This window comes from Cherax quadricarinatus, chromosome 35, assembly GCF_038502225.1.
Source record: "Cherax quadricarinatus isolate ZL_2023a chromosome 35, ASM3850222v1, whole genome shotgun sequence".
Lineage (NCBI taxonomy): Eukaryota > Metazoa > Arthropoda > Malacostraca > Decapoda > Parastacidae > Cherax > Cherax quadricarinatus.
Window position 1 is genome coordinate 4,984,343 of NC_091326.1, and position 12,500 is coordinate 4,996,842.

Sequence of the window (12,500 nt, forward strand, 5' to 3'; positions counted from 1 at the left end):
TGGCATAATAGGTGATAGCTGCCCGTCTTGTGGCATAATAGGTGATAGCTGCCCGTCTTGTGGCATAATAGGTGATAGCTGCCCGTCTTGTGGTATAAAGCTGTCGCCTGTGCTGTCTACAAATGTTGGGGCAGCACTTGTACGTACTGTACTCAGGTGTACCCGCCTGTACTCGTACTCTGTGCATACTCACCAGCAGTAACTGATGGAGTCCTGCTGAGTTACTGACTAGGCAGTAGGTGCCTACAAAACCCCTATTTACACCCTAGACTGCACTCATTACATCCTGGAATCCGCCAGTTACTGTTGTAATCCATCAGTTATCCGATGATCCACCAGAGATCTTCAGTCGGATTACTGAAGAAGACAATGAGCAACTTTCCATTCAAGCTGAGGGGACTGATCCCCCTCAAACCAGCACCATACTTCCTCTCCCTCCCCAGGGGCGAAACGTTTCGTCGTCGGAGATACGAGCAAGTCGCACGTGTCTCTCTCTCTCTCTCTCTCTCTCTCTCTCTCTCTCTCTCTCTCTCTCCTCTCTCTCTCTCTCTCTCTCTCTCTCTCTCTCTCTCTCAATTCGTCGGCTGGTGTACCTTTTATGACGCGTTCACTGTAGGCCTCCTCCTCTCCCCATATCCCCTCCCCTCCCCCACCCAGCAATCGTCTCTTCTCCCTCTCCCCGTCTTCTCCCCCACCCAGCATTCGTCCCCTCCCCCTCTCCCTCATTTTCCGGGCCACTCCGCCGGAAATGGCACTCTAAATGTGTCCGGTTGAGGTATTGGGGAGGGGAGGGGAGGGAGATGTACCAGGTAACACCTGCATCAAGGTTAATAATACCCCTCCCTTCCCCCCCCGACACACACACACACTATGGATCAAGGACACACACAGTCGTCATAAGTGATGTTAGGAAATATTTCTTTAGCCTCAACCTGGGTGTAACGTGAAATGACCTGGACGAGGCAGTGGTGGAGGCAGACTCGACATACAGCTTCAAGACTAGGCATGACAGGACCCAAGAGGCAAGAAATCAGGGAGGTCAAGGAAAGAAGCTTTGGAGATGGGGCCAGGAGCTTGAGCTAAGGGAACCCACGCGAGTTTAGCATTCCATGTAGTGCTGATTCGGGAATTGTGGTAGTTGTGGTTGTTGCAATGGTTGTAGTTGTGGTGGTTTCTGGCGGGGTTGTTGCAGTGGTAGTGGTTGCTGCAGTGGTTCTAGTGGTTGTGGCGTTAGTGTAATTGTAGTGGCTGTTGCAGTGGTAGTGGTTGTTGCAGTGGTAGTGGTTGCTGCAGTGGTAGTGGTTGCTGCAGTGGTAGTGGTTGTTGCAGTGGTAGTGGTTGCTGCAGTGGTAGTGGTTGCTGCAGTGGTAGTGGTTGTTGCAGTGGTAGTGGTTGCTGCAGTGGTAGTGGTTGCTGCAGTGGTAGTGGTTGCTGCAGTGGTTGTGGCGTTAGTGTAATTGTAGTGGCTGTTGCAGTGGTAGTGGTTGCTGCAGTGGTTGTGGCGTTAGTGTAATTGTAGTGGCTGTTGCAGTGGTAGTGGTTGCTGCAGTGGTTGTGGCGTTAGTGTAATTGTAGTGGCTGTTGCAGTGGTAGTGGTTGCTGCAGTGGTTGTGGCGTTAGTGTAATTGTAGTGGCTGTTGCAGTGGTAGTGGTTGCTGCAGTGGTTGTGGCGTTAGTGTAATTGTAGTGGCTGTTGCAGTGGTAGTGGTTGCTGCAGTGGTTGTGGCGTTAGTGTAATTGTAGTGGCTGTTGCAGTGGTAGTGGTTGCTGCAGTGGTTGTGGCGTTAGTGTAATTGTAGTGGCTGTTGCAGTGGTAGTGGTTGCTGCAGTGGTTGTGGCGTTAGTGTAATTGTAGTGGCTGTTGCAGTGGTAGTGGTTGCTGCAGTGGTTGTGGCGTTAGTGTAATTGTAGTGGCTGTTGCAGTGGTAGTGGTTGTTGCAGTGGTAGTGGTTGTTGCAGTGGAAGTGGTTGCTGCAGTGGTTGTGGCGTTAGTGTAATTGTTGTAGTGGTTGTTGCAGTGGTAGTGGTTGTTGCAGTGGAAGTCATGCGAGACGTTCAATGCAGTCTTATACTGTATAGTGATGTGTGTGTGTGTGTGTGTGTGTGTGTGTGTGTGTGTGTGTGTCTGGACAAGGTGAGAAGTGGTGTGTGTGTCAGTCCAGATCTGTCAGCTACAACACCTCCTTCACCTTAATCTATCACATTAATTACTCTGCATGTACCTGGCCTACCTCTCTGACTACATCACGCGCGCGCGCACACACACACACACACAAAATATTATATATATATATATATATATATATATATATATATATATATATATATGCTAGTTCATTCTTTTAGTAGCCTTGTGTACATCAATATTTCAGCAGAGTCAGCTTACCCAGCTTATCCAGCACAAAAGCTTACCCACGTCAGGCATACAGATGTCTTGCTTAAAAATTAAAACATTCAGTTTTACAAAGGTCCTTCACGTCAGTTTTACAAAGGTCTTTCACGTCAGTTTTACAAAGGTCCTTCAGGCAGCTGCTTCCTTCCTTGTTCTAGACCTGATTAGATTTGCTGCAACGCGTCCCAACACCAGCGTTGCTTTCCACATGCTGGTAGTCAAGCAGGTTTTCTTTACCCCTTACATGTGTTTGCTTACATATGAGAGGCCGGTCTTGCTAGTACCCAGCGCCAGCATGGAGCCACCACGCTCCTAGCAAAGTATGTTGAGAAAACTGGAGAGAGTGTAAAGGTTTGCAGCCAGACTAGTCCTTTCTCCCGAGCTGCAAGATGTTAAGGGAGGTGAACCTTACGTATCAGGAGCTTGCAATATTGCAAAAATGAGGGAACGACTCTAGAGTCGTTCCTCTGATGTATTGATTGCAATATGGAAGGCCTAGAGCTATTATTCAACACCCCCTGTGGTTGTTTTACACTATATATATATATATATATATATATATATATATATATATATATATATATATATATATATATATATATATATTATATTAGACTGGATATAACAGTGACTTCATTTGACTGTAAACTGCAGCACAGACTGAGTCTGACACTCTAACAGCACGTCGAAGCACCAAACCCACTCTTCCCTCTCTCACGCTCCCATATGGGTGCTCAACGCTCAAGCTTTTCCCTGTACTGGCTTCTGGGAATGACGTGGGGGGAGGAGAGGGGTCAACGCCCCCGCGGGCCGGTCCCAGATCAGCTCTCCTGGTGGTTGGCTTGTTACATCAGGTTGTTGGTGCCCTTACACTTGCAGGAAGGGAAAGAACTTTGATGTCCTCCCTGCCCCTCCCCTTTCCACTTCTCCCTTTGTCTCCTCTCCTCCATTTTTCCCCTCTCCTCTTTTCCTTTCATTTCCCCCCTCATTCTCCTTCCCCTCTTTTCTTTCCCTTCTTCTGTTTCCCCTCTTCTCCTTCTTTCCCTTCATATTCCCTTCCCCCTCATATTCACCTTCTTTCTCCTCGTCTCATTTATAACATCATTAATGATCATTATTACCAATTTGTCGCTCTGATAATTAACCAGCCTATTACAATTACAATATAATAATTGCAAGAGCATACCTGTAATTTGCTCCATGTCGTAAGCTGCACCAATTTTTAAGGAAAGGGTAAGCATCCCGACTTTTTAGGCCGAGAAGTTTGGTTCCACTGAGGCTGCTTCCACTCCACCGCGGCGAGGTAACCCACTAGCTGCAAGGGTGGGAAAAAGTGTATCAGAGATCATAGTGGAATTTTTTTTAGGGGGTTTAGTGTGCTGTTGGAGTGTGAATTCAGATTTATGAAGGGACTGAGGAGCGCTGGTAAGCCAGACTTTTGAGCTTTGGCGGTGGGAACTACGATGGATGTATTTTGACAGTGGGAGCCTAGAGTCTGAGTCAGTGGGTCACTGGAGTGTACTCACCTAGTTGAGGTTGCAGGGGTCGAGTCCAAGCTCCTGGCCCCGCCTCTTCACTGGTCGCTACTAGGTCACTCTCCCTGAACCGTGAGCTTTATCATACCTCTGCTTAAAGCTATGTATGGATCCTGCCTCCACTACATCGCTTCCCAAACTATTCCACTTACTGACTACTCTGTGGCTGAAGAAATACTTCCTAACATCCCTGTGATTCATCTGTGTCTTCAACTTCCAACTGTGTCCCCTTGTTGCTGTGTCCCATCTCTGGAACATCCTGTCTTTGTCCGCCTTGTCAATTCCTCTCAGTAATTTGTATGTCGTTATCATGTCCCCCCTATCTCTCCTGTCATCCAGTGTCGTCAGGTTGATTCCCCTTAACCTCTCCTCATAGGACATACCTCTTAGCTCTGGAACTAGTCTTGTTGCAAACCTTTGCACTTTCTCTAGTTTCTTTACGTGCTTGGCTAGGTGTGGGTTCCAAACTGGTGCCGCATACTCCAATATGGGCCTAACGTACACGGTGTACAGGGTCCTGAATGATTCCTTATTAAGATGTCGGAATGCTGTTCTGAGGTTTGCTAGGCGCCCATATGCTGCAGCAGTTATTTGGTTGATGTGCGCTTCAGGAGATGTGCCTGGTGTTATACTCACCCCAAGATCTTTTTCCTTGAGTGAGGTTTGTAGTCTCTGGCCCCCTAGACTGTACTCCGTCTGCGGTCTTCTTTGCCCTTCCCCAATCTTCATGACTTTGCACTTGGTGGGATTGAACTCCAGGAGCCAATTGCTGGACCAGGTCTGCAGCCTGTCCAGATCCCTTTGTAGTTCTGCCTGGTCTTCGATCAAATGAATTCGTCTCATCAACTTCACGTCATCTGCAAACAGGGACACTTCGGAGTCTATTCCTTCCGTCATGGTGTGTGTGCATGTGTGTGTGTGTGTGTGTGTGTGTGTGTGTGTGTGTGTGTGTGTGTGTGTGTGTGTGTGTGTCAGTGGACGCACAGGAAGACAGACATGTTCCAGAGACTGGACACAAAAACAAGGGGTCACAATTGGAAGTTGAAGACTCAGATGAGTCTGGGATGTTAGGAAGTATTTCTTCAACCACAGAGTTGTCAGGAAGTGGAACAATCTGGAGAGTGATGTAGTGGAGGCAGAAACAGTACACTGCTTGAAGAAGAGGTATAAAGCTTATGAAGCAAGAAGAGTGGACCTAGTGGCAACCAGTAAATACGCGGGCCCAGGGGCTATAACTCGACCCCTGCAACCACAATTAGGTGAGCACACACACACACACACACACACACACGTGAAGCAGTATCGCTAAATAGTGCTCCCAGGATTTAGCGTTCTAGTGGCTGTCCTAAGATATTATTAGCGGTCATCGTACGTGAGTGAATCAGTGAACATACCTACAAGAGTGTAATAGCTATCAAGAGTGCGAATAATGTGATAGGATCAAGAATTTTTCAATTTAAATTTGAATGAAATTTGAGTGAGGGAGGGTAGCACTCAGCTGATCAGGCTACTGGCCCCAGTGTTGACACAAAATATCCAAACAGTTAATTGGGTTAACGGTGTGATCTGAAATATTAACAAATACATATGTTGGTTGATTATAGCAGCAGTGTAGTGATAAGGTCATAAAAGAGTGATTAAGTAAATACTGAAAGTAAGAAAAATTAGTCAATCCCTAGCTGTTGGTGTTGTGAATGTAGCTAACATCATCAGACTTGTTATGACCATAATACTGTACTAAAGAAAAAAGAGGGAATACCAAGTCTTAAAAGAAAAAGAAAATAAAAACTTGAATGCATGATAAAGTTCCTGAAGGTTACAAAATTGAAGGAGTTGATAGACAGACCAGCAGGAACCTCCATTGTTGTGCAGACGACGTCACTTGCCTATTTGTGGTTAATTTTGGTTAGTGTCTAAAGTCTCAAGTGTCTCGCCCTGCTGGTTGTATGCTATACCATCTCTCTCTCCCTATTTCAGTATCAGGAGATAGATAGTGGTTAGTAAATTATCTAAATATCGCCAGGTAAACTCCAGAAGTTGTGTAGCCTAGTGAACCCCCCCCCCCCGTTTTTCTGAGGGACAAGCTAGTAAACAAGTACGCACATACAAACACACGTGTGCACCCATAATTATTGTTATAATAAACATTAGTATATAATAATAAGGAATTGAGTGAGAAAAAAATAATCCTATAATCTTCAAAAAGTAAAGTAGCCTAGTGTGCGGAGATCTGGGCCGGGAGAGTACCGGTGAACCAACAACAATAACAAATAGTGTTAACGTAACCCCCCCCCCTTCTTTTTCAAAGAACAAGCTAGTAAACACACACACACACACAAACACAAGTGTACGCAATTAATATTATATAGTATATATTAGTGCATATAATAAGGAATTGATTGTGAAAATTTTTTTATAATCTTCAAAAGAGTAGCGTAGCCTAGTGTGCGACGCACACCCACACACACACACACCCACACACACCCACACACACCCACACACACCCACACACACCCACACACACCCACACACACCCACACACACCCACACACACCCACACACCCACACACACCCACACACACCCACACACCCACACACACCTACACACACCCACCCACACACCCAACCACACACCCAACCACACACCCAACCACACACCCAACCACACACCCACCCAACCACACACCCACCCACCCACACCCACCCACCCACACACCCACCCACCCACACCCACCCACCCACACACCCACCCACACACCCACACACCCACCCACACACCCACCCACACACCCACCCATACACCCCCACACACACCCACACCCACACACACCCACACCCACACACCCACCCACACCCACCCACACACCCACCCACACACCCACCCACACACCCACACACACCCACACACACACACAAACACCCATCCACCCACACACCCACCCACACACCCACCCACACCCCCCCACCCCTCCCCACACACACACGAAACACACACACAACACACACAACACACACATATTGCCAGACACACATATACTCCCCCCTCCCCCACCGACATCTCACTCCTTCACCTGATCCCTCCCCTCCCTCTTTCACCCTCCCCCTCCCCACCTCTCCCTCACCCACTTACCCACTTGCTTCACTCTCCTTCCCACTCCCCCTCCCCACTACTCTCCTATATAGCCACAGTTCCTCCTCTACCTCCCCCCCCACACTCTGACATATACAATACTAACCTAACATACAGAATTACATAGGTTTCCCACTCTGAGGCAATCAGGATAAAACAAAAATGGGTTGCCAGAGAGCAACAAGAAAACCCAAGGGACAGGAGGAGGAAACTGCAAAGGAAGATTGGGCAGCAGAGCTCACAAAAAGGGAACAAGAATGGGAAAAGAAACTAGAAGAACTTAGCATGAGAATGGAAGAGAGGATAGACATGGAAAGCAGGAAGTGGGAGGTGAAAGTCAAAACAGCAGAGGCCAGGATACAGAGTTTAGAAGAGGAACTGGAAAATCTGAAACAGCCTAAAGAACTAAAGAACATTATGGGATTGACAACAGAGACCGCTACCTCAGCCACAAATAAGGGGACTGTAGGGAAAGGAGGAGCAAAACTGCATGTAGAAGCTCTATCAGTGGAGACTGTAGTAAATGAAAGAGCTAAGCTATATGTGGAGGCCCTAAAAGACCACAACAGAGCCCAGGGAAAGCTGAGATGGGAAAATGACAGGCCACTGAGCCCATGTACAGTAGCTAGTGAAACTGAAGAAAGGAAAGCTGCAATGGAGGAAATCAAATTGAATGAGGGGATACACAGGGATATGCAGTGGGAGAATGAAAGGGTGAGGTCAGTCTTTGTGTATGGGCTACAGGAAGTTGAAGGGGAAACATATGAAGCAAGAAAACAAGGGGAAAAAAAAGCAATTGAAAGCATCATGAAAGTAATCGGAGAAGACGACATGACCCAGCTGGAAAATTTTCGGAGAATAGGGGGGTTTGTAAAAAAAAGAAACCGGCCAGTGAAAGTGACCTTCAAGGCAGAATCGACTCGGAACAGGATACTGCAGGAAAAAGCACGATTAAGGGACATGCCGGGATACAGGAAGGTGTATCTCGACCGCGACAGAACACAAGACGAAAGGCGGAAACTGAGAGAGATGGTACAAAGGCGAAAGGAGGAAAGAGAGGGGATGGAGAAGACAGACAGGAGATCCCGGACACAGGAAGATCAAATACAACCTCCCTCACAGCTTCCTATAGAAGCCTCCCAACCAGGTCAACCCCAGTGCAGCCAAACACTCTAAACCACAACACCCATGCCATATCCAATGCCCCCACCCACTACATTACAAACTCCACCCTCACAGCAACCACCCATAGTTCCTTATCAGGTCTCTCACTTCCCCAACCCCAATACACCTCCCAGACCACAGTCTTAGAAAAGAAGTTGAAGGTATGGTATACAAATGCAGATGGAATAACAAATAAGTATGAGGAGTGGCACGAAAGAATCAAGGAGACATCCCCAGACATAATAGCACTCACAGAAACAAAACTCACCAGAATAATAACAGATTCAATTTTTCCACCCGGATATCAAATCTTCAGGAAAGACAGAGGGAGGAGAGGGGGAGGAGGAGTTGCACTGCTCATTAAAAGCCAGTGGGGTTTTGAGAAAATGGAAGGAATGGATGGCACGGGTGAAAGGGACTACTTAGTAGGAACAATCCAGTCTGAGGGACATAAGGTGATAATTGCAGTAATGTACAACCCACCACAGAACTGCAGGAGACCAAGAGAAGAATACGATGAAAGCAACAGAGCCATGGTCGACACACTAGCCGAGGTGGCCAGGAGAGCACACGTGGGGGGAGCAAAGTTACTAGTTATGGGTGATTTCAATCACAAGGAGATTGACTGGGAAAACCTGGAGCCCCATGGGGGTTCCGAAACATGGAGAGCCAAGATGATGGATGTAGTACTGGAAAACCTCATGCATCAACATGTTAGAGACACTACCAGAGAGAGAGGAGAAGATGAACCAGCAAGACTGGACCTTGTATTCACCTTGAGTAGTTCAGACATCGAGGATATCTTGTATGAAAGGCCCCTGGGAGCTAGTGATCATGTGGTTCTGTGCTTCGACTACATAGTTGAGCTCCAAGTGGAGAGAGTAGCAGGAATAGGATGGGAAAAACCAAACTACAAAAGGGGGAACTACTCAGGCATGAGGAACTTCCTTCAAAACATTCAGTGGGAGAGGGAACTGACAGGAAAACCAGTACAAGAAATGATGGACTATGTGGCAACAAAATGCAAGGAGGCAGAGGAGAGGTTTGTTCCCAAGGGAAACAGAAATAATGGGAAGAACAGAACGAGTCCTTGGTTCACCCAAAGGTGTAGGGAGGCAAAAACTAGGTGTACTAGAGAATGGAAAAGGTACAGAAGACAGAGAACTCAGGAAAATAAAGAGATTAGCCGAAGAGCCAGAAATGAATATGCACAAATAAGAAGGGAGGCTCAGCGACAATATGAAAATGACATAGCATCGAAAGTCAAGACTGACCCGAAGCTGTTGTACAGCCACATCAGGAGGAAAACAACAGTCAAGGACCAGGTAATCAGACTGAGGAAGGGTGATGGGGAATTCACAAGCAACGACCGAGAGGTATGTCAGGAGCTCAACACGAGATTTAAAGAAGTATTTACAGTGGAAACCAGTAGGACTCCAGGAAATCAGAACAGGGGGGTACACCAGCAAGTGCTGGATGAGGTACATATAACCAAGGAGGAAGTGAAGAAGCTGCTATGCGAACTTGACACCTCAAAGGCGGTGGGACCAGACAACATCTCTCCATGGGTCCTTAAAGAGGGAGCAGAGATATTGTGTGTGCCATTAACAAAGATCTTCAACACATCATTTGAAACTGGGCAACTCCCTGAGGTATGGAAGATGGCAAATGTAGTCCCAATTTTTAAAAAGGGAGACAGACATGAGGCACTAAACTACAGACCTGTATCACTAACGTGTATAGTATGCAAGGTCATGGAGAAGATCATCAGGAGGAGAGTGGTGGAGCACCTGGAAAGAAACAAGTGTATAATTGACAACCAGCATGGTTTCAGGGAAGGAAAATCCTGTGTCACAAATCTACTAGAGTTTTATGACAAGGTGACAGAAGTAAGACAAGAGAGAGAGGGGTGGATCGACTGCATTTTTTTGGACTGCAAAAAGGCCTTCGACACAGTTCCTCACAAGAGGTTACTGAAAAAGATAGAAGATCAGGCACACATAACAGGAAAGGCACTGCAATGGATCAGAGAATACCTGACAGGGAGGCAACAACGAGTCATGGTACGTGACGAGGTGTCAGAGTGGGCGCTTGTGACAAGCGGGGTTCCACAGGGGTCAGTCCTAGGACCTGTGCTGTTCTTGGTATATGTGAACGACATAACGGAAGGGATAGACTCAGAAGTGTCCTTGTTTGCAGATGATGTGAAGTTAATGAGAAGAATCAAATCGGATGAGGATCAGGCAGGACTACAAAGAGACCTGGACAGGCTGCAAGCCTGGTCCAGCAACTGGCTCCTTGAGTTTAACCCTGCCAAATGCAAAGTCATGAAGATTGGGGAAGGGCAAAGAAGACCGCAGACACAATATAGTTTAGATGGCCAAAGACTGCAAACCTCACTCAAGGAAAAAGATCTGGGGGTGAGTATAACACCGAGCATATCTCCTGAGGCGCACATAAATCAGATAACTGCTGCAGCATACGGGCGCCTGGCAAACCTACGGATAGCGTTCCGATACCTCAGTAAGGAGTCGTTCAAGACCCTGTATACCATTTACGTCAGGCCCATACTGGAGTATGCAGCACCAGTTTGGAATCCACACCTAGTCAAGCACGTCAAGAAATTAGAGAAAGTGCAAAGGTTTGCAACAAGACTAGTCCCAGAGCTACGGGGATTGTCCTACGAAGAAAGGTTGAGGGAAATCGGCCTGACGACACTGGAGGCCAGGAGGGTCAGGGGAGACATGATAACGACATATAAAATACTGCGCGGAATAGACAAGGTGGACAAAGACAGGATGTTCCAGAGATGGGACACAGACACAAGAGGTCACAATTGGAAGTTGAAGACTCAGATGAATCGAAGGGATGTTAGGAAGTATTTCTTCAGTCATAGAGTAGTCAAGTCATGGAATAGTCTAGAAAGTGAAGTAGTGGAGGCGGGAACCATACATAGTTTTAAGGCGAGGTATGATAAAGCTCATGTAGCAGGGAGAGAGAGGACCTAGTAGCAATCAGTGAAGAGGCGGGGCCAGGAGCTATGACTCGACCCCTGCAACCACAAATAGGTGAGTACAAATAGGTGAGTACACACACACACACACACACACTTACTTTGCCAGATTAAAGAAAGCTTTAATTATCAGTTGAAGTCTTTTAATCACAGAACACCGGATGTGACGCCAGAAACAATACTCTCCTCCCCTCTCCCCCGACACACCTGTTAACGTCCCTTAAACCCAACCCAGGAAATGCACCAACCATATATACAGCCCGTATGCGTTAATATACTTGGGATATACCCAGTCTCCCCTCCTCTCTCCCCCCCCCTCCATCCCTCTCTTCCTTCCTGGTATAACACATAACCTTGTCACCACCAGGACCAGCCCTGGTATGTCCGGCATACGCTGACGTTTGAGGTGATCAGTCTCTCCTGGTTACTCAGAACTCCCTATGATCTTCTACCAGTCTTTGTATGGGACTGACGAAGCCACTGGTGAGCGAAACGTTTCCACAGTAAATATACCCAAGTGTTACACGTGTGTCTAGTGTATCACTTGTCCGTTCTCTGAACCATATACTTGCTGTCCCTGTTCACCTAGCAGTAAGTAGGTACCTGGGTGTTAGTCACCTTACACATGCTGTCCCTGTTCACCTAGAAGTAAGTAGGTACCTGGGTGTTACCCGACTGGTGTGGGTCGCATCCTGGAGTATGCCTGGAGGGGTTTTTGGGGGTCAATGCCCCCGCAGCTCGGTCTGAAAACAGGCCTCATGGTGGATCAGGGTCTGATCAACCAGGCTGTTACTGCTGGCCGCACGCAAACTGATGCACAAATCACAGCCCGGCTGGTCAGGTACTGACTTCAGGTTCCTGTTCAGTGCCTTTTTGAAGACAGCCAGGGGTCTATTGGTAATCCCCCTTATGTATGCTGGAGGGCAGTTGAACAGTCTTGGTCCCCTGACACTTATTGTGTCTCAATGTACTCGTGGCGCCCCTGCTTTTCATTGGAGGAATGTTGCATCTCCTGCCGAGTCTTCTGCTTTCATAGGGAGTGATTTTCGTGTGTAAGTTTGGTACTAATCCCTTTAGGATTTTCCAGGTGCATATTATCATTTATGTTTCTCGCCTGCGTTCCAGGGAATACAAATGGACTTCAACCGTTCCCAGTTCCCGTTCCTGGGACAAAATTTTAACCTAATTTACCAGAAATGGTCTGCATAACCGGTGGCTTTCTGTATAGCATGTCACTGATGTCAGCTATGGTATGTATAAGTTGTA

The 12,500-nt window shown here is 47.2% G+C and overlaps 1 protein-coding gene across 1 annotated transcript in view; it reads right to left on the reverse strand.

Annotated features, from left to right (window-relative positions):
* The window catches only part of LOC128695209 (sex-determining region Y protein), a 189,718-nt gene that overhangs the window by 71,291 nt on the left and 105,927 nt on the right, over positions 1-12,500 (reverse strand). The window contains exon 2 of the transcript XR_011392804.1: positions 3,579-3,707. The gene's annotated coding sequence lies outside the window, so the exon portion shown is untranslated. The remainder of the gene's footprint in view (positions 1-3,578; positions 3,708-12,500) is intronic.